Source organism: Mixophyes fleayi, chromosome 12 (assembly GCF_038048845.1).
Source record: "Mixophyes fleayi isolate aMixFle1 chromosome 12, aMixFle1.hap1, whole genome shotgun sequence".
Lineage (NCBI taxonomy): Eukaryota > Metazoa > Chordata > Amphibia > Anura > Limnodynastidae > Mixophyes > Mixophyes fleayi.
In genome coordinates this window covers 82,639,683-82,662,958 of record NC_134413.1, presented here as the reverse complement: position 1 = coordinate 82,662,958, position 23,276 = coordinate 82,639,683, and the positions used below count along the sequence as shown (strand labels likewise).

Genomic DNA, 23,276 nt, shown 5'->3' with positions numbered 1-23,276 from the left:
TAAAAGAATAAAAAACTGTTTATTGCCACGTGTTGCGGCTGGATACGCCCTTCCACGCCGTAGCGTGCTCTACGCATATTTTCGGACAAAGACAACCAAGTTTGCTCGATATTAATTGAAATTACTTTATCCAACTTGCTGACTTCGACACCTGGATGTAATGTATGCTGCTGCAAGCACCTCCTTGCTGGTGACTGTGGCTGGTTCTTCCTGACTGTTTACTTTGGAGCAGGGCTGCTGGGTAGCGAACAAAGCGGTAACACAGAGACACTGAGTGTTAGATCTTAGTTGTTGGTCAAAGGATACAGCAGGCAATATGTGTTGGATCTGTGCAGAACAGTTAGAGATACTGTTGATTATCCAGAAGTACAGTTGGAATACAAAATACAAATATTTTAGACAGTTACTGACACATATGTTGACAGGGGGTAATCCAACCCCTGCCCATAACTGGCACCACCAAGTCTGATTTATCACATTCAGTGTTTAGCTTCAGGATGCAATATGTATATTCTCTAAACTTGTATTTAATGTGATTTAAACTTAACACAATTACTTGCTGTTACATTATTCAGGTAGTTTCCCTATAACTCTATCACACAGAACACACAGAATACAAAGGAAGATGGCTCTCTGCTCAGGCAGAAGAGATGTGTTAGTCACTGTCAGACTAAAGGTTACTTAACATGGGATTTCCTTTCTTCAAAAATGATACAGAAACAAGTTATCTCCAAAATGACATACTACCTCAGAACTCAATAAAGTTATAATACAAAAGTCAATACATTTCCAATGTTATGCAGTAGACACAATGTGCCACTAAACGAAAGCACTCCGGCCTCATTACTCCATGTTCTAGTCTGACTAATTTTCTACTCTTCTCTATCACTGTGTATTCTTCGGTCTACTTCCCATATTATCTATTGTACCATCACTACAGATAGACATACTTCTCTGTGATGTATATGTTATTAGTATAATGTACCTAGCATTACTTTACATGGTCTGCAGTAGCAGGAGAAGTTGTTCTGCCACCTAAGGCAAATGTGCCCCCATTTCTCTCCTCCTGAGAATGACTGTTTACCAGGGCCATCTTTTCCATTGGGCACGATGAGCAGGTGCCCAGGGGCCCCACGGGCAAGGGGGCCCCATAGGCAGGGCTCTTAGTTAGAATAAATAATCCTGCAAAAGAAAAAACCTTCAAGGGTCACTGAGAAGAAAAAATAAATATATATATATATATATATATATATATATATATATATATATATATATATATATATATATATATATATATATATGCTGTAATACAAGAACAGGCGGGGCGTCTCTAAGTGGAATATCAAATATACAAGGTGGAAATGCGTAATAATATGCGTACCGTAAGGTAAGCAGCAATGGGTCTCCAGGAAAAAATGGAGCAGTCTCTGCTGTACTTGTAGTCCTCCAAATCTCCACCAATCAGTCATACAATATGGAAAGAGCAAACATAGTGTAACACTGAAATGTAATTGGTAAGGGCCGTTCACCAAATACCCCAAAATCCTATGGAGTGTCTGAGATTGTAGTCTCAGATTTTCATGTACAGGACACCCAAATGAGTGCAGCAAATATGTAATAAAAATCTGCGTACCAAAAATCATGTAGATCTCACGTCTAGGTACTTAAGACATATGCAACATCAATAGCTTCATAATCCCAGCCTCATACACGTGGTGAAAATGCATAAGATTGGAAAAAAAGATAATTCAATATGTATGCAAATTTTTTTTAATAAAAAGTAATAAAAGCACTCACATGAGGTAAGGGAAAAAACGCTGGATATCGCTCAACGCATTTCGTCTTGTAACACCCAAGACTTCACTCCTGATGAAGTCTTGGGTGTTATAAACCAACGAGCACAAAATAAGCTGATAACAGCACAAAAGGATAAATACACTGCATGTGTGATGCCTGTGTCATAATAACTCTTAGGGGCATATTCAATTGTTCCTCCGGCCGCCCGAAAAACTTGCGCTCTAAAACTATTACTGTTAATATGGTAATTACTCGCTGAATTTCGTATGAACGGTATTTACGCACAATATTACCGTATTACCGTATTAACGGTAATAGTTTTAGAGCGCAAGTTTTTTGGGCGGCTGGAGGAACAATTGAATATGCCCCTTAGGGTCCTCTTTCTATACTATGATATATGGTGTCATTGTGGATATAAAGTGCTCTATTTATTCTTCTTCCCTTGAAGGTTGCAGTGGTCGCTTATCCTGTTGAACAATGGAGGGGGACCATAAAGTAGTAAAAGCCAAAGGTCAGTATTAATCTATGTTTTATAATTCTATTTATCTAGTAAAACTTAGATTATCAAGCTGAGAAACAAACAAATAATTAACCAAATTGTTCATCCTTTGGAACAGAAACTGGTCTGAATATAAATATATATATTTTTTTTATCTCCACTAATGTTTTGAAGACTACAACCTAATATTCATGCCTTTCTGATTCACATGTTACATATATGACAGATGTGCTATAATATAAAACAACCAGATATTTACTTATACCCCATTCATACTGCACCAAAATCCCGGGTTTTTGCCGGGGCGAGCTCAAACGACCCGGGTCTTGGTGCAGTATGAATGGTACAAGTCAAAAATCCCGGGTCTAAAAACCCGGGATTTATCGAGGGGTAATTCCCGGGTCGGACCCGGGTTGCCTGCACTATGAATGGTGCAACCCGGGTTTTTCAACCCGGGTTGCACAGAAAACAAGCTGATTGACGGTCTGCCTGTCTCTGGAGGATGATGTCATCGGTGGGAGCCCGTGGAAGATTCGAGAAGGAGTTTAGGAGAAATGGTGGATGGTGGAGTGCAGATCAAGCTGAAGCAGAATCGGAGTTTGTTGGAGAAAATTGCTAAACAATCTCCACCCACTTTTGCATCATCTTTATGCGTCAAAAAACCAGTCACCTTTCAATGACATCACCATTTTTCAGCCAATGAAAACTGCTCTAGTGATGACTCCCACAAATTGCCAGGGCACAGACTTGTGCAGTATGAATGGGGTCAACCCGGGAAATTCCCGGGTCCGAGGTGCAGTATGAATGGTGTTTCTGAGCTGGGACGCTCCGAGCCCCGGCAAAAACCCGGCTTGAAAAACCCGGGATATTGCCGGGCGGCAGTATGAAAGCTGTATTACTGTACAGTCCAATTTGCAGTAGATAAATGGAAACATCACATGATCGTATGTTATGAGTTATAGTAAGTTTGTGCTGTTATTACCATATAATGAATCCTGGTATAAACCTGTATGTATGCATCAGTCTGTTATTATTCTACTAACATAGAGAGATACATTATAACAATATGTAGCACACAGCTTCCTATACATAGTATATTATCAAACCCTTACTATTTATGACTCTTTGTATGTGACATGTCTATATGACCATTATATCTTAGTAATGATGAAGTATTGTCTTCCCCATCTCTATTTAGATGACACAGAGAAGTTCCATCAGCTTCTACATCAATATGAAGATTCAGCACTGAGGATAATATATGAATATTATAAAGATGATCTTATCTACGTTCTGGAGTCAATGGACACTCGCCGTTTTCTCAGTGATCTGCAATCACGGACTAAACTCAATCTAGAGGTTTGAGAACTCTTACTATATTTACCAATAAAGGTTACTATTTACATCATCTTCAACATTATTAAGGACACTGTATTGCCAAACCACATTGATGTAGTGAAAGTTGAGCAATAGTCTCAAAATTACCTTTCATTTTGCTAACAAGACTTGCAATATTAATATGCTCTCACAGAACAAATTGCTTGACCCTTAGCGCCTACTAAACAATGAGCATCTTAACTACACTTCTCCAACATAATAAAACAAACTATAGTTTGATGCACACGAGAAGCATGACCTACCCAATTGGTAATGCATTAGGTCCTGTTTTATGTCTAATGCTCTTCTTCCACAATTCTGTATTTTTTCTCCTAAGGGTAAGGTTTTATACTCAAATAGAACACTGAGTGATATTCACTGTGACTCTGCTGTAAGTTTATTGGTCCTAATCTGACTTATGAGACATGAGTGTGCACAATAGACTCTCTTGTGCAGTCCGGGGTCTAAGCACAGAATGTTTCTTTAAGCCTTTGTTACACATTGCACCCGCTAGCCTGCATTTTGGTCACTGTTCTTACCTGTTTCCCTTGGTTCTCACTCCCTGCATTCACTTGCTGGTCTGAACTGAGCATGCGCACATCTGGTCTTTCCGCACTGTGCATAGGTGCTGGGAACGGACGCCTGCTCTCGTGGCCAAGTGTGTCCCACTTCCGGTTTCACTGTGCACGCATGCGCAGAAGGCCTAGCAACAGGACACTTCTATTCTCGGCATGTCAGCGATCAGGTGCATCTGACTGCCGAAATTATTTTCTACCAATCAGGGGCCATGTTAGGGTTTATCTGGCACCCCCTCCCATCTGTCTGTGCCAGAGTATTGGTTTCACCTACTGCAGCGTTCATTATCCTGCTCCCTTGCTCCTATTGGTTCCTGACTCCCGGCTTGTTCCTGACCACTCTCTGTCCTGCGATTTGGCTCCGCTATTATCTGGATTCCGACCTCTGGCTCTCTTCTGACCTTCCCTCTGGATCACCCTCGTGTACTACGCTATCGTTTGGCATCCAACCTGGACTGTACGACCATTCCTGTTCTCTCCCGCTGCACTGTTAACTAGCTTGGAGAACCGCGACCCGCGCACCTCACGCAGCCGAGACCATACCTCCTTGCAGGGGTGCGTTAGACTCCGCGCCTCTCCGTCTGGTGGTGTCAATATCAGTCAGCAGCATTCTCAAAAGTCATTAGTGTGACAGCTACGCAACTGCAACTTCTTCAATGCCTACAGTCTGTAGCCTCTATGTTAGATTCTCTGCAAACTGCTTTACCAATTGGCCAGGCACTACCAGTTTTCGAGCCCAGCCAGGTTGCCCAGACTGAATCCTCCTTATCTCTACGTTTACCTACTCCTCAAAAGTTTGATGGTGACCCTAAACTCTGTCGAGGGTTTTTGAACCAATGTTCAATTCAGTTTGAGCTACTCCCACAAAATTTTCCCACTGATCACACTAAAGTGGCATCATATCACTCCTCTCTGGACAAGCTCTGGTGTGAGCGTCCCCTCTGTGGAAGAGGAACAATTCTCTATTGCAGGATTGTGCTGCTTTTACTGCAACCTTCCGAAAAACTTTCGATGAGCCAGGGTGTGTTTCCTCTGCCGCTTCAAGTCTACTCAGACTCTGACAGGGTTCCTGTACCCTTACTCAATATGTTATCCTGTTCCGTACACTTTCATCTGAGCTGCAATGGAACAATGAAGCCCTCGTGGAAACATTCTGGCAAGGGCTGGCTGACCAAATTAAAGATGTTTTAGCTTCACAGGAACTGCTTACTACTCTAGACGCTCTTATCTCATTGTGCCATCTAGTTGACTTCCAATGTCGAGAGAGGGCTTCAGAGAAAGAACCTTCTCGGCAGAATCCTGTGTTAATGGTCACCCAGAGCCTACTGGGGAGTTTCAAGTCCTCTCCAGAATTTAATAAATTATTTGCTTGTTTAATTCCCATTACCCTTCATGATCCCATGGAATCTAAACAACTGACTTATGGACTATGGAGCTGCCGAGAACTTTATTTCTCCCGATCTATTGGAATCCTTGTCACTCCCTACCACGTTACTACCTATTCCAGTGGTGCTCACAGCCATTGATGGGAGTCAGATTCCTAATGGGAGAGTTCTGACATGAACAGAACCATTGTCTCTCCAAGTTGGGGCTCTGCATTTCGAAAAAATATGTTTCTATGTGTTGTCGCACACCTCCAGTCCAGTTATCCTTGGTTTACCTTGGCTCTGTCTGCATTCCCCTCATATTGATTGGCCATCCGCTCAAGTTCTGTCTTGGGGTCCATCCTGTCATTCCAAGTGCTTGATACATATTAAGCCCTTACGTTCTGGTGCTACTATTGAGAAATTTACTAAAGCGGTTCTTCCTTCCCAATACTCCTCATTTGCTGATATTTTTGATAAACAGAAGTCTGAAGTCTTAGCTCTGTATCGTATCTGGGACTGCCCCATTGATCTCTTTCCTGGCAAGATGCCACCCAGGTGCTGTTTCTATCCTCTGTCGGCTCCCGAGATGGAAGCCATGGCAGATTACGTCAAAGAAAACTTTCAACGGGGGTTCATTCGTCCTTCCTCCTGCCCAGCCAGTGCGGGTTTTTTTTTTTTGTAAAAAAAGGACGGCTAGTTATGCCCTTGCATTGAATATAGGGGTCTTAATGCCATCACTAAGAAAAATCGTTATCCAATTCCTCTGATAACTAAGCTGTTTGACCGGATGAAAGGGGCTTGAATCTTTACCAAGTTAGACCTGAGGGGTGCATACAATTTAATAAGAATTAGAAATGGAGATGTCTGGAAAACCGCTTTTAACACCAGACATGGCCATTACGAATATTTGGTCATGCCCTTTGGGCTTAGTAATGCTCCTGCGTTATTTCACAGTTTTATGAATGAGATCTTCAGAGATCTTCATCACTCTTCAGTAGTAGTCTATCTGGACGATATTTTAATTTTCTTCCCGGATCTGCCTTCTCACCGACAACATGGTGCTGAGGTTCTCTCAAGGACCAGGACAAATTACCTCTATTGCAAGCTCAAGAAATGTGTCTAAGAAGTCACAGAGACTTCTTCCCATTATAAACGGTTTGCCGATAAAAATCATCAGACAGCTTCTCCCCTCAAGGTTGGGGACAAAGTGTGGCTGTCCACAAAAAATATTCGCCTATGAGTCCCTTCCATGAAGTTTGACCCTTCAGAATTCTTCGGGTCATCAACCCAGTATCTGTCAAACTCAAGCTTCCTAGGTCACTCCACATATCGAATTCCGTTCATGTTTCGCTCCTCATGCCTCTAATCATTAATCGGTTTTCTTCCGATAAGAATACGTCTCCTCCTCCGGCTGTTCATCAATCTGAAGAATTCGAGATTTCCCAGATCCTGAATTCCAAAACCTTTTGGGGCAAGACCAAGTATTTAGCGGATTGGAAGGGATATGGACCTGAGGAACGGTCCTGGGTAGATGCTTCTGATGTTCATGCTCCATCATTGGTCAAGAAATTTCATGCCAAGTATCTCAACAAAGCTAGACCTTAGGTGTTCGATCGATGCCCACCTTTAAAAAGGGGTGTACTGTCACACATTGCACCAGCTAACCTGCATTTTGGTCACTGTTCTTACCTGTTTCCCTTGGTTCTCACTCCCTGCTTTCACTTGCTGATCTGAACTGAGCATGCACACATCTGGTATTTTCAAAACTTCCTGCATTCTTTGATTTGCTAATTGCCTGTCAGCTCTGTCTATTTAAAGCCCCTGCTTCTCTACTAAGTTGCCAGATCTTCAGGTCTCCTTACCTGTTAAAACACTGTTCTCTTTAGCTCCCGGCTGCACATCGGTATCCTGTGTTACCTGTTCCACAATCAACACCTGTGGTATTATAGCAAGAACCTTGTGCCTCATCATCGGTTCCATTCTCAAGCTATTTGCTTTCCAGGGATCTCAGTGCATCAGTTCTCTGCAGTTCACCACTTCTCAGTTGGTATCCTGTGTTACCTGTTCCACTATCAAGACCTGCAATATTGTTGCAGGAACCTCATGCCTCATAATCAGTCCTGTTCTCAGCTAATTGCTTTCTAAAGACCTTAACGCTTCAGTTCACTGCCATTCACCTGAACCTCTGCATTTAACATCCAACAGTCCTGCTCCACTCCATGGTTCCATCTCGTCCTGCTCTAATCCCCCTTAGAGGACCGCAACCTGCTTCTAGAGAGTAGCTAAGTCCATATTACCTTGCGGAATCCCTGGTGAATGCCTCTCTATCATTAGACTCTGCACCTCTCTGGGGATAAGTCTATCTTAGGCTCTGTGACAGCCTTTCAAAGAGTCTAAGACTCTTTCTCTCTCTAGGCTAGGGTCAGGGCTGGCAAAGATCAAAGACGCAGTCTTAAAACAGGCTGAGGTTAATGCTGGCAGCAAACAAAAGCAGGGTAAAAATAAATTAAAGAGACTATATATACCAATAACTTTTATACATCTGGGGGTAAATGTATCATACCCCGGTTTCTTCAACTCCCGCAAGTTGACAGCTAAAATTTAAAGTGGCGCTGCCTTGTAAAGGCAAGTTTCCCTTTACAAGGCAGCGCCGCTTTAAATTTTGGCTGTCATCTCGCCGAACTCGCGGGAGTTGAAGAAACCGGACCATGATACATTTACCCCCTGGAGTGTAACCCCTGAAGAAATCAATAGACAAAACGCGTTGGTGTTGCATCTGGAACACTGCTGCCTTCCTGGTCGCTGTTGGGACTTTTCCCTTTTGCCCAGAGGCTGTCTCACTGTTTATGAGATCTTGATTGGACTTTTTGCAGATAACACTGTTGTTTCTATTTGAATGTACGCTTAATGGATTACCAGTTTATGTTTTATGTCTGTTAAGTCATTTTGATCACAAAATTACTTTGGAATTTGGCTACTTTATTCAAAGCTCTAATACACAGTACATTTGCTACACATATTGTTCTTACCATGTAGACATTTTCTATTATTTCAAGTGTACTACACTGTGATCTTTTTACTCTGTCTTGTTGTTCCCGGTTGGAACTGTGGGTTCAGGGTGCAGTGGATTAAATAGCACGTGACACTCAGATTGTCTAACCGGTATATAGTTTATTTGATGTAAAGAATTAATATAAAAAAGTAAATATAACACAAACTTATTATAATACAAAGAGTAAATATAAGAAAATACTTAGCTGTTTCCAACAGATCTTCCAGTAGATATGTTTAATCACAGATATTGATTATTGATTAATCCCTAGGACCCTGCCTTTCTCTATGTCAGCCTGGCACGTAAACTCGTAAGCTAGGAAGTCTACTGGTAACAAACTGTTGTTTGGCTGTAACAACAAGTTCTTGGTAATTCTGCAGCAGTCCAAGCTGAGGCGAGGTTATGCCGCAGATAACTTGCTTTTATTGACGAGAACCCTAACATCATTTGCATATAATTTATAAACATGATCTTGGACTTCTATTGGTTTAATACTGATAAAAGCTTGAGCATGTGCGTTAACCCCAAAGCCACCAACCTAACTAGAAATGTGTAGAAGATTCTAGAAAGGCCTTCATTATATAAGCATTGTGAAATCACTTGGTTATGTAAATGAATTCAGGCTTTTGATTGGTACAATGGAGATAAGAAGAATACATTTCTCAGCGTCTGTGCAGTAAGCAGTGAGACAACTTCCTGGCAAGATATGTTGGCATTGTCCCGACTCTGCCGTGTTTACTAAAAGCATTTAAAGTAATACACACATGAAAGTATAGAACAACAAAATGGGGTTTCAGCAGGTATTCTGTCACACTTGCCACACAAACAGCAACTTTGTGAAAGAAAATGTCCTGTTTGAATATATGAAGAAGACAACAAGCACTTTTGATTTATACATTTATACGCGGATATTAGTTTGAGCACTTCACTATTGTTTTGTAATAATTGATAATACTACATTATGTTTGGTGCTATTTTTCTTATTTGTATATGTTTACATACACACCATTCCCAGGGCGTGGGAAAGGGTGTGTTATATGAAGCAATACAAGACTTTCAAGGATAGAAAGTGGTTAAATAACAACAATATGTCTGTGAGCTCAAAATGAAGAAATTACCTATTTGTAAATTGTCTATAACATGAGTACTCTGGTTTTGGTCCCTCACTCATCACCTTCAAGGTTCAGTTTGGGAGTAATCGTCAGAAGTATTGTGGCTTCTTTAATCAGTGCTATATACACTTTACAATGCATTCTAACCATTTCCTAACTAGGGTATCTAAGGTACAGTGCATTCTTATGCTACTTACAGATTAAGCTTTAGCTTGCACGTTCCCACTTATTTAATGAAGAGTCTAGTGCTTGATGACCTGGATAACTTTTTAGAAGTTATCAAGTTATCAATTAATCAAATCTTTGGTGTTCCGAATCAGAATGTTACTGCTGAAGCAGCACTACTAAATCCTATGCCAGAAGATGATGTTCAGTGGCAGAAGATACAGCAGACTTCAAAGATGGATGGATGGATGATACTACATGGAACTCTACACAATTGCCTTTTTTCGAATAGAACTCAATCAAAGATGAGTTACCATGAGTGGAGTGCAACGACATCTGGATAATTTAACCTGCAATTTGGTAAACCTGGTAACTTTAAATGAGATTGTCTTAAATACCACATAAAATGGTGCTCACATTAGCAGAAGCTGACTTCCAATCAAGACTCTGATGTTTGATCACCTGTCTACCTTCAAGTGAGAAGACACTTAATTATAGCTCATATTTTGTAACCTAAATTAAATTGCATGTTGGTGCTCATTGGGTTTCTACTTCTGCAATACTTTATTCTGGGGCAAGCAGAAGGTTTAAGGACAATGCATATCAAAAAGGTACAATTGTACAATTTCTACAGGTGATTTATTGAGAACATTTATAGCATTATTTCTCCAATTACCTGACTAACAAAGAACAAAACATCCTGATACCTCGGATTCTGCAAACGGGACAATTTTGTCACAAAATTAGGTGACAGTGTTCCATCTGCTGACTAGTCTCATTGACTGGTCTCTCCAGCAAAGAAAAACGATGTAGAGAATAAAGGAGATCTTAGACGTCACTGTAGCATTATGTTATCTGCTCAACTGGACGCTATCCACAAGATCTATCAGACAGAGCTAGAAACGACTGTTCTCCCTTTTATGTAAGTTACTTACACTGGCAATTTATTATGATAGATTAAGGGAAGGATCTGACTCTTCTCCATCTTCCTTTTGGATCTACTGATACATTTTCAGAATAGAGTATGGACCTTAAAACATGTACTTCATGATCTGGCAACAATGTAATTAAAGATATTAAAATATACCACAACAGCACATTGAAAGGACACAGATGTATCTTCAAAACTCAGGATTCCTTGTCCCATTTTATTATGGTAGTCAAAATTCAAAGATGAGGAAACTATGTATAAGTAACACAATCATAGCCCTCTCTGGAATGCAGGAGTACACAATCTTATTTTACTTTATAAAATCTATAACCTCCTGCTCCTAGTGAATGGGCAAAGTCCTAGTTACATTGATTTCTGTTTGTTTTTCTTCCTTTACAAGGAAGGCTGGGGCTCAGGATGCAGTTAACACTATCTTTCCATGGTGTTATATTTACATGGTTTACATAGTTCATCTTTCCAGCTTGTTAACCTCATTTGGACCATGCCAAGTTACTAGGAATGTGTTTTTTACAGTAAGAATTAACACAAGTCTCCTGGTTTTAGAATACTTTGTTTTTATCTTGACCCTTTCTGCATCCAACCAATGGAGGCTGCTGCTTTGCCCATTAATTCTGTTCTCATCCAAGCTGTCCAGCCTATCACTGTCACTGGCGCCATATCTTGTTATGTTTCTTGCCATGGGCTTATAAATAGCCACTTTCTGTTGTTTACAATGATCTGTGGTTTCATCCTGCTCTGTGCTCCAATGTGATTCTATTAGATCTACATCCATGTGTAGGAAATCTGTCTTATGTTAATATGCTCTTTGTTTGTTACAAGCCGTGCCCAGTCGTGGCAACTCTCTGCTCACCTGAGTCATGGCCGTCTCCATGACAACTGGGACGACCGGGACGTTGCCTAGGCAATGGTCGGGACGTTGTACTAGATAGCACAGCATCCCGGCATTAGGTGCAGCCGGGTGCGTGCGCGTTGTATAGTTAATATTCATTAAGCAGCCCTGAGGCTGATTACACTGCTGTGTGTCTCCTGCTACCATTGGCCAGTGTCTGTATATAAGGCAGGGAGGGCTCTAGCCTCCCTGCCGGTTATAGTTCTCAGTTTGCTGTGTGATAGCCAGCTCCTGTGCCTTTGAACCTGTTGCTGTTTGGATTTCCTGTGTATGACCCTTTGCTTCGTTTATTGGACTTGTTTCTTGCCTGTTGCCCTGACCTCTGTGTCACGGGCACTAGGAGTCTTTGCCCAGGCAATCACCAGATGGTGGCTTACCAGAGTAATATAGGTGGTAATAGGTACTCTGGTAGCAGGGTGACAACGGAACGGGAGGAACAGAAGATGGTGAGAGAATGCTCAGGAAAAGTCTATGACTAGCAGCACTGGTAATGAGTATACAACTGTACACGAGGAACCAGATGGACAAGGAAATGTGAGGATAGTCAGTGGTCTGCGTATAGCAAGTTGTACCACTGTTATGGTGAGGAGGAATGTCCAGAGATAGCGAGGAGGCAGTGAGAGTCAGCGGTCTGCGTATAGCAAGTTGTACCGCTGTCTAGGTGGAGGAATGGAATCCAGGTGGAGGTAGATAACAGGGAAGTCAGTGGTCTGCGGATAGCAAGTTGTACCACTGCTATGTGAGAGGATACTGGAAACTGGTGTCACAGGGAACAGGAATCAGTGGTCTGCATCAGCAAGTTGTACCACTGCAATATATATGTGAGGAGGAGCACGAGTAGTTGAATGCTATACAGAGTATACACGGGCACACAGGACTTGATCCCACGATGATATCACAACACAATGATAACAGAGCAGCACTGCTAAAGTATACAAAGTCACAATAACAATCCAGGCAAATAGGAAACAAAGTCAATGGTAGCAATAGTCTCAGTGGATAAAGGACTCCGGAGGAGAACACAACTCAGTCCAGCTAGATATGCAATACACAAGCAAAGTCAATGAGAAGTATGCATACCGTGGTTCAGGAGAGCAGGCTGTCAGAGAGACGTGCAGGGATACCTGAGCGGCTGAAGGCCGGCAGGAGGAGAGATCACTGGAAGGTGGAAGCGGTAATCAAGTTGGTGCAGCGCACGGCAGGTAAACCATCATGAACGAGGCAATACTCTGGAAGCAGTAGTAAATGGAACTGGAACATGAAGAACACGGGAGAGTTGAAGCGGTCTGAACTCCAGTAGCAGAGATGGAAGCAGCGGAGCGCTGACCCGATGAACACAGGAGAGTTGAGATGAGCTGGAACTCTGTAGAAGCAATGGAGGCAGCGGATAGAAATCAGCTGGCTGCAGACACGATGAACACCGGGGAGTTGAAGTGAGTAGGAACTCTGTAGAAGCAATGGAGGCAGCGGATAGGAATCAGCTGGCGCAGACCCGATGAACACAGGAGAGTTGAAGTGAGTAGGAACTCTGTAGAAACAACGGAGGCAGCGGATAGGAATCAGCTGGTGCAGACACGATGAACACAGGAGAGTAGAAGTGAGTAGGACCTCTGTAGAAATAACGGAGGCAGCGGATAGGAATCAGCTGGTGCAGACACGATGAACGCAGGAGAGTTGAAGTGGTCTGGAAACCACACACGAATAACAGGAATCAGCAGGAGCTGAATACACGAGGAAACACAGGAACACCTTCAGAGGCTCATAGGAATGAGACTCCAAGATCAGGCAACGAGGTATTGACCTCAGGTGCTTTAAATAGGGAGTGTTGCCTGATCAGCCAATTAATGAAAAGCAACAGGTACTGAAGGCTTGAAAGGGCTGCACATGCGCAGACCCTCAGGATGGCGGACGGCCACGGTTCCTAAACACACGAGAAGTAGCACGCACAGTCTGGTGAGTGACACTCTGCTTTATTTCTGGATTCTCCTTGTTTGCTGCCAGCCCTGACATCTTGCCTGACTCTGACCATGTTACCTGCTTCGGACCTAGGCCTCGGCCTGTTTCCTGACCCCGCTAGACTTTACACCTCGCTGCTCTGCGCTACGGTACGTTAATACACCTGTACTAATCTAAGTTAAACACCTGGGGGCATCCAAGTACCTGTGAGCATAACGAGCTCTACGGGAAAGGCGGCTGCTATAGGTGAAGACCTCTCCATCTGGTTCTACAGGTTTATGATAAGACCGTTAGCCATAACATTGTATTGTATAGTTTCCGTGTTATCCATGTCTGCATGGGCTTTCATTGGGTGCTCTGGTTTCCTCCCACACTCCAAAGATGTACTAATAGGTTCAGTGATTTGTAATGAAATTAACTCCAGTGTGTGGCAGGGAGTATAGATTGCAGACTCCACAGGAGCAGGGATTGCTAATAAATTGTTCATTTAAACATGGTCAAGAGAAAAGTAGGGAGTGCACCAGTTTCCATTTTTACAGAGCTCACTGGGAAAACTTTTTACATTGGAAATTCTATGCTCAGGAGAATTCACTGATTATAATTCATGGTAAATATCAGTATTGAACTAGTTGTGTGGAAGTGACTATGGGAAGTGTCAGGGAAGAGTATGTGTTCCTAATTTTTGCCTATATAATGCCCACAAAGTAAAAACAAGACTCTTAATTCAGTCGGCTACCAACATAAATTCATATTTATCCCCTAATTAAATAAAAATATGTTGTCTGAAATACTTATTAAGTGGCAGATTTGTTTTTTCTATAAAGTGATATCTGTGATCCTGTTTTCCTTCTAGCGTTATTTATCAATGAGAGAAGATCACACTGACTGTGTATTTGCTGAGACGTTGGTACAATATATTTTGGAAGCAGGAAGAGAAGCTGTGATAGGATTCTGGAAATGTCTCTATGGTCTAAAGGATGATCGTCCACATCCTAATTTACTCGCAGTACTGGAGGAAATGAGTCACAGAGGTAACTGAAGATCTTCTTCACTATTTTACATGATTACATAACTTTGACTTACCCAGTGCAAAATGTGTAATGACCTCCCTACCTATATATAACTTCAAACTATATATTTGCACCTTCAGCTTCTAGTCTGAGCGGTAAGGTGCACATGAGCAGGAGAGGGGGCTGCCATTTTTTTCAGCTATATTAGCAAATATTTTTATTAACCCCTTGAGTGCTATGGACGAGTGGTACTTGTGCTCTACCTAACCCCCTAAAGTAATAAGGACGCGTCTCACTCAACCTCTGCATTTAAGGGGTTAAGAAAACCCACAGATTTTTTTCCCATTTTGATTTTTCCCGTTTTTTAAGCATGTTTTCTGGTCATCCCAATAGGGGTCGAATTTCCTGTAAATCGAGAAAAATCTGACAAATGTAAACATTGATTGTAAGAAACACTCCTTAAATTACTACCAAAATGGCCCCAACTAGAGTTTCGGCGTTGTCACGTCATGCAATGGGTCATGTATTACAATATTATGGTAACCGCTAGTAACAACAAGAGGCAGCGTGTCGTCATGCCGTTTGCCACAACAACCACTGCCTATCAGGGAGCACACATATATATATATTAGCTGAATACGCACTTGAGTTGATGGCCATGGCACTAATGATTAATAGGGAGATGTAAATGGACAAAACAAACAAAATAGAAAATGTGAAATAGACAAAAGTAAATAAATAATAAGCAAATGAAATACCAGAATAGAAAATAAATATAAACAATACCAACAAGTGTTACCCGAAGGAAAGAATAAAATAAAATGAAACTATTATACACACCTAAATATTCAAAAGAAAAAGATAGAAAACAGTGGAAGTAGGAGAGATGCGGAGCAGCGCAAAATGAAGTGATGGCTAGAACTTTCAGTACCATGTACCAGTGTAACAAGGCTTAAATGCTGCATGGCATCCCAAAGAACACATCCAATAAAACACATGCCCAGTGTATATTAGTAACTAACTACAGACAGCTGGAGAATCGAGGGTCCTCATTTAATCTGTAGGGGGCCATACTGTCTGACTCTTCTGTCTACGCTCAAGCTGAAGACGCAACTTTCCTTTATCTCAGTGGGGTAATGTGACGACTGGCATACATTTTAACTAAGGATGTGCACCGGCCACTTTTGGTGGGTTCTGATTAGCTTGATTTTTGGGGTTCTGATTTGTTTTGCCAAAACACCTGACGAAAGGTTTTGGTTCTGATTTAGGGTTTTGGGTTCTGATTTATTTTTAAAAAAGCATAAAAAGTGCTAAAACCAATTTTTTTGTTTGTTTTTCACTCCTATGCTATTATTAACCTCAATAACATTCAATAACAATCATTTCCACTAATTTCCAGTCTATTCTGAACACCTCACACCTCACAATATCGATTTTAGGCCAAAAGGTTGCACCGAGGTAGCTGGATGTCTAAGCTAAGCGACACAAGTGGGCGGCACAAACACGTGGGCCATCTAGTAGTGGCACTGCAGTGCACTGCAGGCTTGAATGGCCTTTTGCTGCTCCTCCATCCTCTGCAGCATATAGATGGTGGAGTTGTAGCGCGTCACTACCTCTTGTTTTCGTTGATGACAGGGCATTTTCATTCTTTTTTTATTTGGCAGTAACATTGAACGTAGTTTAATATCTGATACGAAGCTTTATGGACTGCGTAGTGGAGTGGTCCCGGTACCCAATTTGGTACCGGGGCCACAATACCTCCTCCAACTAGTCTAAATTCCACTGCACAGATGGCGGACACCGGATGCACGTCTAACACCAACATAGCTGTTAAGGCCGCAGTTATCCGTTTTGCCATAGGATGACTACTGTCGTACTTCGTGCTCATGGCAAACGACTGTTGATTGGTCACATAATGCCAAAAAAAGAGTTGCAAGATGGAATTGTCCTTGGGCCCTCCCACCCACCCTGATGTTGTTGAAATAGGACATGTGCACTTTAACAAACCAATCATTTCAGCGAAAGGGCCTACCAAACTGTGGCTGAAATAATTGGTTTGTTTGGGCCCCCACACAAAAAAAGCTATTCATCTCTCCCTGTACAAACTAAACAGGCTCTACTGAGGCAAGATGTCGTCCTCATCCTCAGATTCCTCGCCCCCTTCAGTGTGTTCTTCCTCATCCTCACACATTATCAATTCGTCCCCGCTGGACTCCACAATCACAGGTCCCTCTGTAGTCTCTGTAGTCTCTTGATTTAACAATTGATAATTCATTTTTATGAACATCATTTTTTCAACGTTCTGCGGAAGCAACCTCCTTTGCCACTCACTGACCAGGTTCCCTGCTGCACTAAAAACTCTTTCGGAGTACACACTGGAGGGGGGACAACTCAGGTAAAATAGAGCCAGTTTGTACAGGGGCTTCCAAACTGCCTTTTTTTCCTGCCAGTAAAAGTAAGGACTGTCTGACATGTCTACTTGGATGGTGTCAGCAAAGTAATCCTCCACCATTTTTTTCAATGGTGACAGCATCCAATGCAGCGACAGTAGACATGTCTGTAATGGTTGGCAGGTCCTTCAGTCCGGACCAGATGTTGTCTGCATCCCCGTCAGCGGGTCGTTTCGGGAATCTCAGCTGTTTCCTTGCAGCCACAGGTGTGTAAGAAAATGAAGGAGGGGCTGTTGGCATGTCACGGTACTCTTCAGAGGACAATCTCCTGACCAGCAGGTCTTTGCACCGCTGTAGACTTGTGTCCGCCGGAAACAGAGACACAACATACGCTTTAAACCGAGGATCGAGCACGGTGGCCAGAATGTATTCCTCTGACTTTAAAACAGTGACCACCCTCGGATCCTGGCAAAGCGTACGAAGGGCTTCATCCACAAGAGCTACATGCTTAGTGGAATCGCAATGCTTTACCAGCTCCTCCCTCACTTTCTCCAGCTGCTTCTGCAACAGTCTGATCAGGGGAATCACCTGACTCAAGCTGGCAGTGTCGGAACTGACTTCTCGTGTGGCAAGTTCAAACGGCTGGAGAACCTTGCACAACACGGAAATCAGTCTCCACTGCGCTTGACTCAGGCACATCCCCACTCCTTTGCCTATGTCGTAGGTGGCTGTGTAGGCTTGAATGGCCTTTTGCTGCTGCTCCATCCTCTGCAGCATATAGAGGGTGGAGTTCCAGCGCGTCACAACCTCTTGTTTGAGGTGATGGCAGGGCAGGTTCAGACTTTTTTGTTGTTGCTCGAGTCTGCGGTAGGCAGTGGCAGAATGCCGAAAGTGTCCAGCAATTTTGCGGGCCATCGCAAGCATATCCTGCACACCCCTGTCACTCCTTAGGTAATGCTGCACCACCAAATTTATTGTGTGGGCAAAACATGGCACGTGCTAGAAATTGCCCATATGTAATGCCCGCACAATGTTACTGGCGTTGTCTGACACCACAAATCCCCAGGAGAGTCTAAGTGGGGTAAGCCACTCCGAGATTATTTCCCTCAGTTTCTCTAATATGTTGTCAGCGTTGTGCCTCTTATTAAAACCGGTGATACACAACGTTGCCTGCCTTGGAACGAGCAGGCGTTGTGTAGATGCTGCTACTGATGCAGCTGCTGCTGTTGCTGCGAAAGGTGATGCATCTACCCAGTGGGCTGTCACAGTCATATAGTCCTTAGTTTGCCCTGAACCACTTGTTCACATGTCCGTGGTTAAGTGGACAGTGGGTACAACCGCATTTTTAAGAGCACTGAGGACACTTTTGCGTACTTCTCTATACATCGTTGGTATCGCCTGCCTAGTGAAGTGGAATCTCGACGGGATTTGGTACCGGGGACATAATACCTCCATCAACCGTCTAAATTCCACTCCACTGATGGTGGACACCGGACGCACGTCTAACACCAACATAGCTGTTATTGACGCAGTTATCCGCTTTGCCATAGGATGACTAGTGTCGTACTTGGTGCTCATGCCAAACGACTGTTGGGCGGTCAATTGTTTGGTGAAAGACGTAGCGGTCTTACGACTTCCCCTCTGGGAAGATGACCGACTACCAGCAGCAGCGCCAGTAGTAGGCGTAGCACTGCAGGATCCTCCGGAAGAATCCCGGATTGAAGAGGACTCAGTCATGCCGGTGACATGGCCTGCAGGACTATCTACAATCGAGATCGAGGAGGAAATTGACGAGGAGGGTGTTACTGGTGTGGATACAACAGGACTAAGGGACTTAGGTGTCCCTGGATTGATGACGGTCCTAGCCCCAGTTACTGAACTAAACACTGAACTATAAAGGTTATTCAGGTGACGTATAAGGGAGGATGTCCCTAGGTGGCCAAGATCCTTACCCCTGCTTATTTGAGCTTTACATAACGTACATATGGCCATACATTTGTTGTCCGGATTGGGATAGAAATAATTCCAGAAGAGGTGGATTTCTTGGTCTTCTGGCCAGGCATGACGATGGCCTTTTTCTTCCCATGGACATCAACTGTTTCCCCCCCTGGTGCCTCATTTAAGATAACCACATCAGCATCCTCCTCGTCAAGTTCCTCTTCAGCGCCAGCTACATCAATATCCTCCTCCCAGTGTACAACATTGACACCTTCATTAGCCAAATCTGTAACACGACTGTAGGTGGTCCTTCCAGCATATGCAGAGGGCGTGCTGCAAATGGTGTAAGGAGCCACCTCTTCCCGTCAGTGGTGGGCTGGCCTGGGGGGCAGGGGGGCATCGCCCCCCCGGGCCACTCGGTCAGGCCGCTATTAGGGCCGGGGGGTTGGCCGACCGGCCACCCCCCGGCTGCAAAATACAATTCTTTCCCCGCGGCCGCATCTGATTACATCAGATGCGGACGCATCAGCGCACAGGCGGCCGCATCACATGACGGGATGCGGCCGCATCATCAATGACGCGGCCGCATCCCTTTTCATGAGATGCGGCAGCCTGTGTGCCCCCCGGCCACGCCTCTCCCAGCCCGCGTCTGCTTCCCGTACAGTGATGGGAAGGTCAGGCTTCACAACCACCAACACCCTTGGACTCGCCTTGGGGATTTGTGATACCATCTCTTTAGAAGGCAGAGTTGTTGCTGACAGCATAACTCTCTTAAATTTTTTGGAGGGGGGGGGGAGGAGGGCTAAGATTGGTGTGTGAAGCTGAACCACTAGTCATGAACACGGGCCAGGGCCTAAGCCGTTCCTTGCCACTCCGTGTCGTAAATGGCATATTGGCAAGTTTACGTTTCTCCTCAGATGATTTTAATTTTCTTTTTTTGCTAATTTTAGTGAACTTTGGCTTTTTGGATTTTACGTGCCCTGTACTAGGAGATTGGGCATCGGCCTTGGAAGACGACATTGATGGCATTTCATCGTCTATGTCATGACTAGTGGCAGCAGCTTCAGCATTAGGAGGAAGTGGGTCTTAAACTTTCCCTACTTTATCCCCCAAATTTTTGTACTCCATTATATGTAGCACAAGAGAGTGTACCCCTAAACCACACACACTCAGCAAAGCCTTTAAAAATTATATATAGTACCACTGTACTGGAGTTATACAGCAGTACAAATTCCTTTATACTGCAGGAACAGTGAACGTAGTTTAATATCTGATACTAATATTTCTGGACTGCAAGAAGAGTGAACGTAGGTAAATGTAGCAGTACTAATATTTCTGGACTGCTGTTAGGAACCCCGCTAGCCGGCACAACACAACCCGGACTCTACTCTACCAGTCAGGTATTCACTGGAGCCCCTAGTGGTGGGGACAGACTGGGCTGCAGACTGGCAGAGGGTCGTGAAGTGTGCACCGGCTAGGGAGAACCCAGGCCAGCGGAGTGGAGTCCAAGCAGAGGTCAGAGGCCGGCAGCAGACAACGGTATCAAGGAACAAGCTGAGGTCAGAGGTCACAAGCAGACAGGGAGGTAAGTATTCAAGCCAGAGGTCAGGGTCACGAGATTCACAAGCACGGTCCAAATTCAAGCCAAGGGTCATACACGGCTAAGCAGTAACAGGGTCCAATAGACAGGAACAAGCAGGGAGCAGGCTAGCAGACTGGATACAGAACTATAACCGGCAATGAGGCAGCAGACCTCACTGCCTTAAATACCCAGCTGAACCAATCACAGGTTGAACACACTCCTGCAGGTTAATAAAGCAGTAACCAGCAGAGCCAATCAGGGCTTGCCCCTGGCCTGCACAGTTGCAGGCTAATGCCTGTAATTGCCTCCCATAATCAGCCCATATTAATTAGCCCACAGGCTGTAGAATGAACGCTGCGCCCGGCCTCCTCTTATTGCCAGGACGCAGCGCTGAAGCGTCTCCTAGTTGCCCCGGCAACAGCCGGGTTATGGCCGGAAGTGACGTCCCGGTCGCCATAGCGACGGCCGGGACGCGGGTGAGTGAGTCGCGGCGGCTGGGCACCGCCGCGGCTCGTAACAACTGCAACAACAGTGAACGTATTTTAATTGAGCAGTACTAATATTTCTGGACTGCAACAACAGTGAACGTAGGTAAATTTAGCTGTACTAATATTTCTGGACTGCAAGAAGAGTGAACGTATTTTAATTTAGCAGTAATAATATTTCTGGACTGCAAGAACAGTGAACGTAGGTATTGCAGTACTAATATTTCTGGACTGCAGGAATATATTGCTCTAGAAATTTTTTTAGACTTTTTAAATATTTTTTTTAGATTTTTTTTGAACATTTTTTTGTATCATTTTTTTTTTTTTATGATTTTTTAATATTTTTAAAATAACTATGGACTTGGCAGAACAAAGCACAGGACAAAATCACCACTGGACTCAGCAGGACAGAGCAATGGCCAAAGCACCACTGGACTCAGCAGGACAGAGCACAGGACAAAAGCACCACTGGACCCAGCAGGACAGAGCACTGGCCAAAGCACCACTGGACTCAGCAGCACAGAGCACAGGAGAAACTAACTACCTAACTACCTAACCACTGGACACAGGAGCACCACTAAACTATCTACCACCTCCCTCTTCCCTGATCTCAGCCCGAATGAAGATGGCGGCCGCAAGCAGGGAATTTATGCAATCCGAGTCTCGCGAGATCCGACGCGAGACGTGGACGTCAGAGCCTCGTTTTCATTTTTTTGCCAGCCGGAAATATCCGAACAGTACTCTGATCACGTTCGGATCCGCACTGTTCGGGTGGGCTCGGATTAGTGGAATCCAAGCCCGCTCATCCCTAATTTTAACTGAACAACGGGGTGCTTCTCTTGAAGAAAATGTCTGGCAACAGATAGCAATGTAGAGTCAGAATCTGCTAATAAATTAGATGAAGCTTTTTTATAGAAGATCTGAGCTTAGTGAGTCTTTCCTTAACCATACGGGAAGATTTTCCAACATACATGCATGAACATTGAATCACATAAATAGTGTAACGGTCAATGTTATATGAACTCTCTGTAACAGGGTGCACGAAACTTGACCCTGTCATCATAAATTGGCAGTTGAAACAGCCAATACATCTGAAGGCAATAACTCCTAACTGAGCCATCTCTCATATTGTGGCGTTAAATTGAGCAAAATGTGAACAACTTGCACAATGTTTTCATTTGTAGAGACAGCTAGAGTTGTGCAAAAATGAAGATTTCCTAGATGTTAACTGAGTTTTCTCTTTCATCCATCTGGGGGACACTGCTTAACCATGGGGTTGAGTAGGGAAGGGAGGAGTCTGGCACCTAAACAGTTAACTTTTTTCTGCTGACAAGCATATCCCCCCCCACCAATTCCCCACATACCTCAGTTTGAAGTAGGTGCCCTAGGAGTAGGGCTGAACATCAGAGAGCTCCACAGTGAACAGGGTTCACTGTAAATAGGCTTTTTCTTTTCTTTACAAAAAAAAAAAAGTGAAATTGGTTCGCCAGACCACACTACCTGTACCAGGGTCGGCGGCCTTTCAAAAAGGGATGCGACCGACTGTAAATTAGAATCCCTGCTGAAATCGGTCTTCTTGGCCGCTGGTACAAACCTCAGACCAGCATTGTCTTCAACCTGGGTAGCTAGGGCTATGGAAGCTTGGGCAGGGCAGTTAGAGTCCGCTCTGCAGAATTCGGAACTACTACCCCTGGCCATGCACCTGAAGGAGGCAGCGGGTTATGTATATGAAGCGGCCCAGAATTCGGCCTCCATATCATCGTCTATTTCTGCCACAGCTGTAGCAGCAAGAAGGGCGTTATGGTTAAGGACTTGGAATGCGGATTGAGAGTCAAAGAGGTCGTTAGAATCCATCCCGTATACGGGTGGGATGCTATTTGGTCCGGAGTTGGACTCCTGGATTTCACAGGCTTCAGGGGGTAGGAATACGTCCTTGCCTGTGAATACTCCTAGACCTAGGGCTCCTAGGTTTAGTTCTTTCAGACAGCCCTTTTGCGGGGGGCGGGTCTGGCAGAGGCCAGACTGCCAGTTCAAGGGCCATGGGAAGCAGGAGACAGTCCCGTAGAGGAAGGTCATCTTTTGCCTCTGCAGCAGGAAGGGCCTCTTCCGCCAAGCTGCCGGATAGACCAG

General features: G+C 43.9%; 1 protein-coding gene across 3 annotated transcripts in view; it reads right to left on the bottom strand.

Annotated features, from left to right (window-relative positions):
* Window positions 1-23,276, bottom strand: part of LOC142108564 (uncharacterized) — a 625,828-nt gene that overhangs the window by 419,680 nt on the left and 182,872 nt on the right. The window lies entirely within an intron of this gene.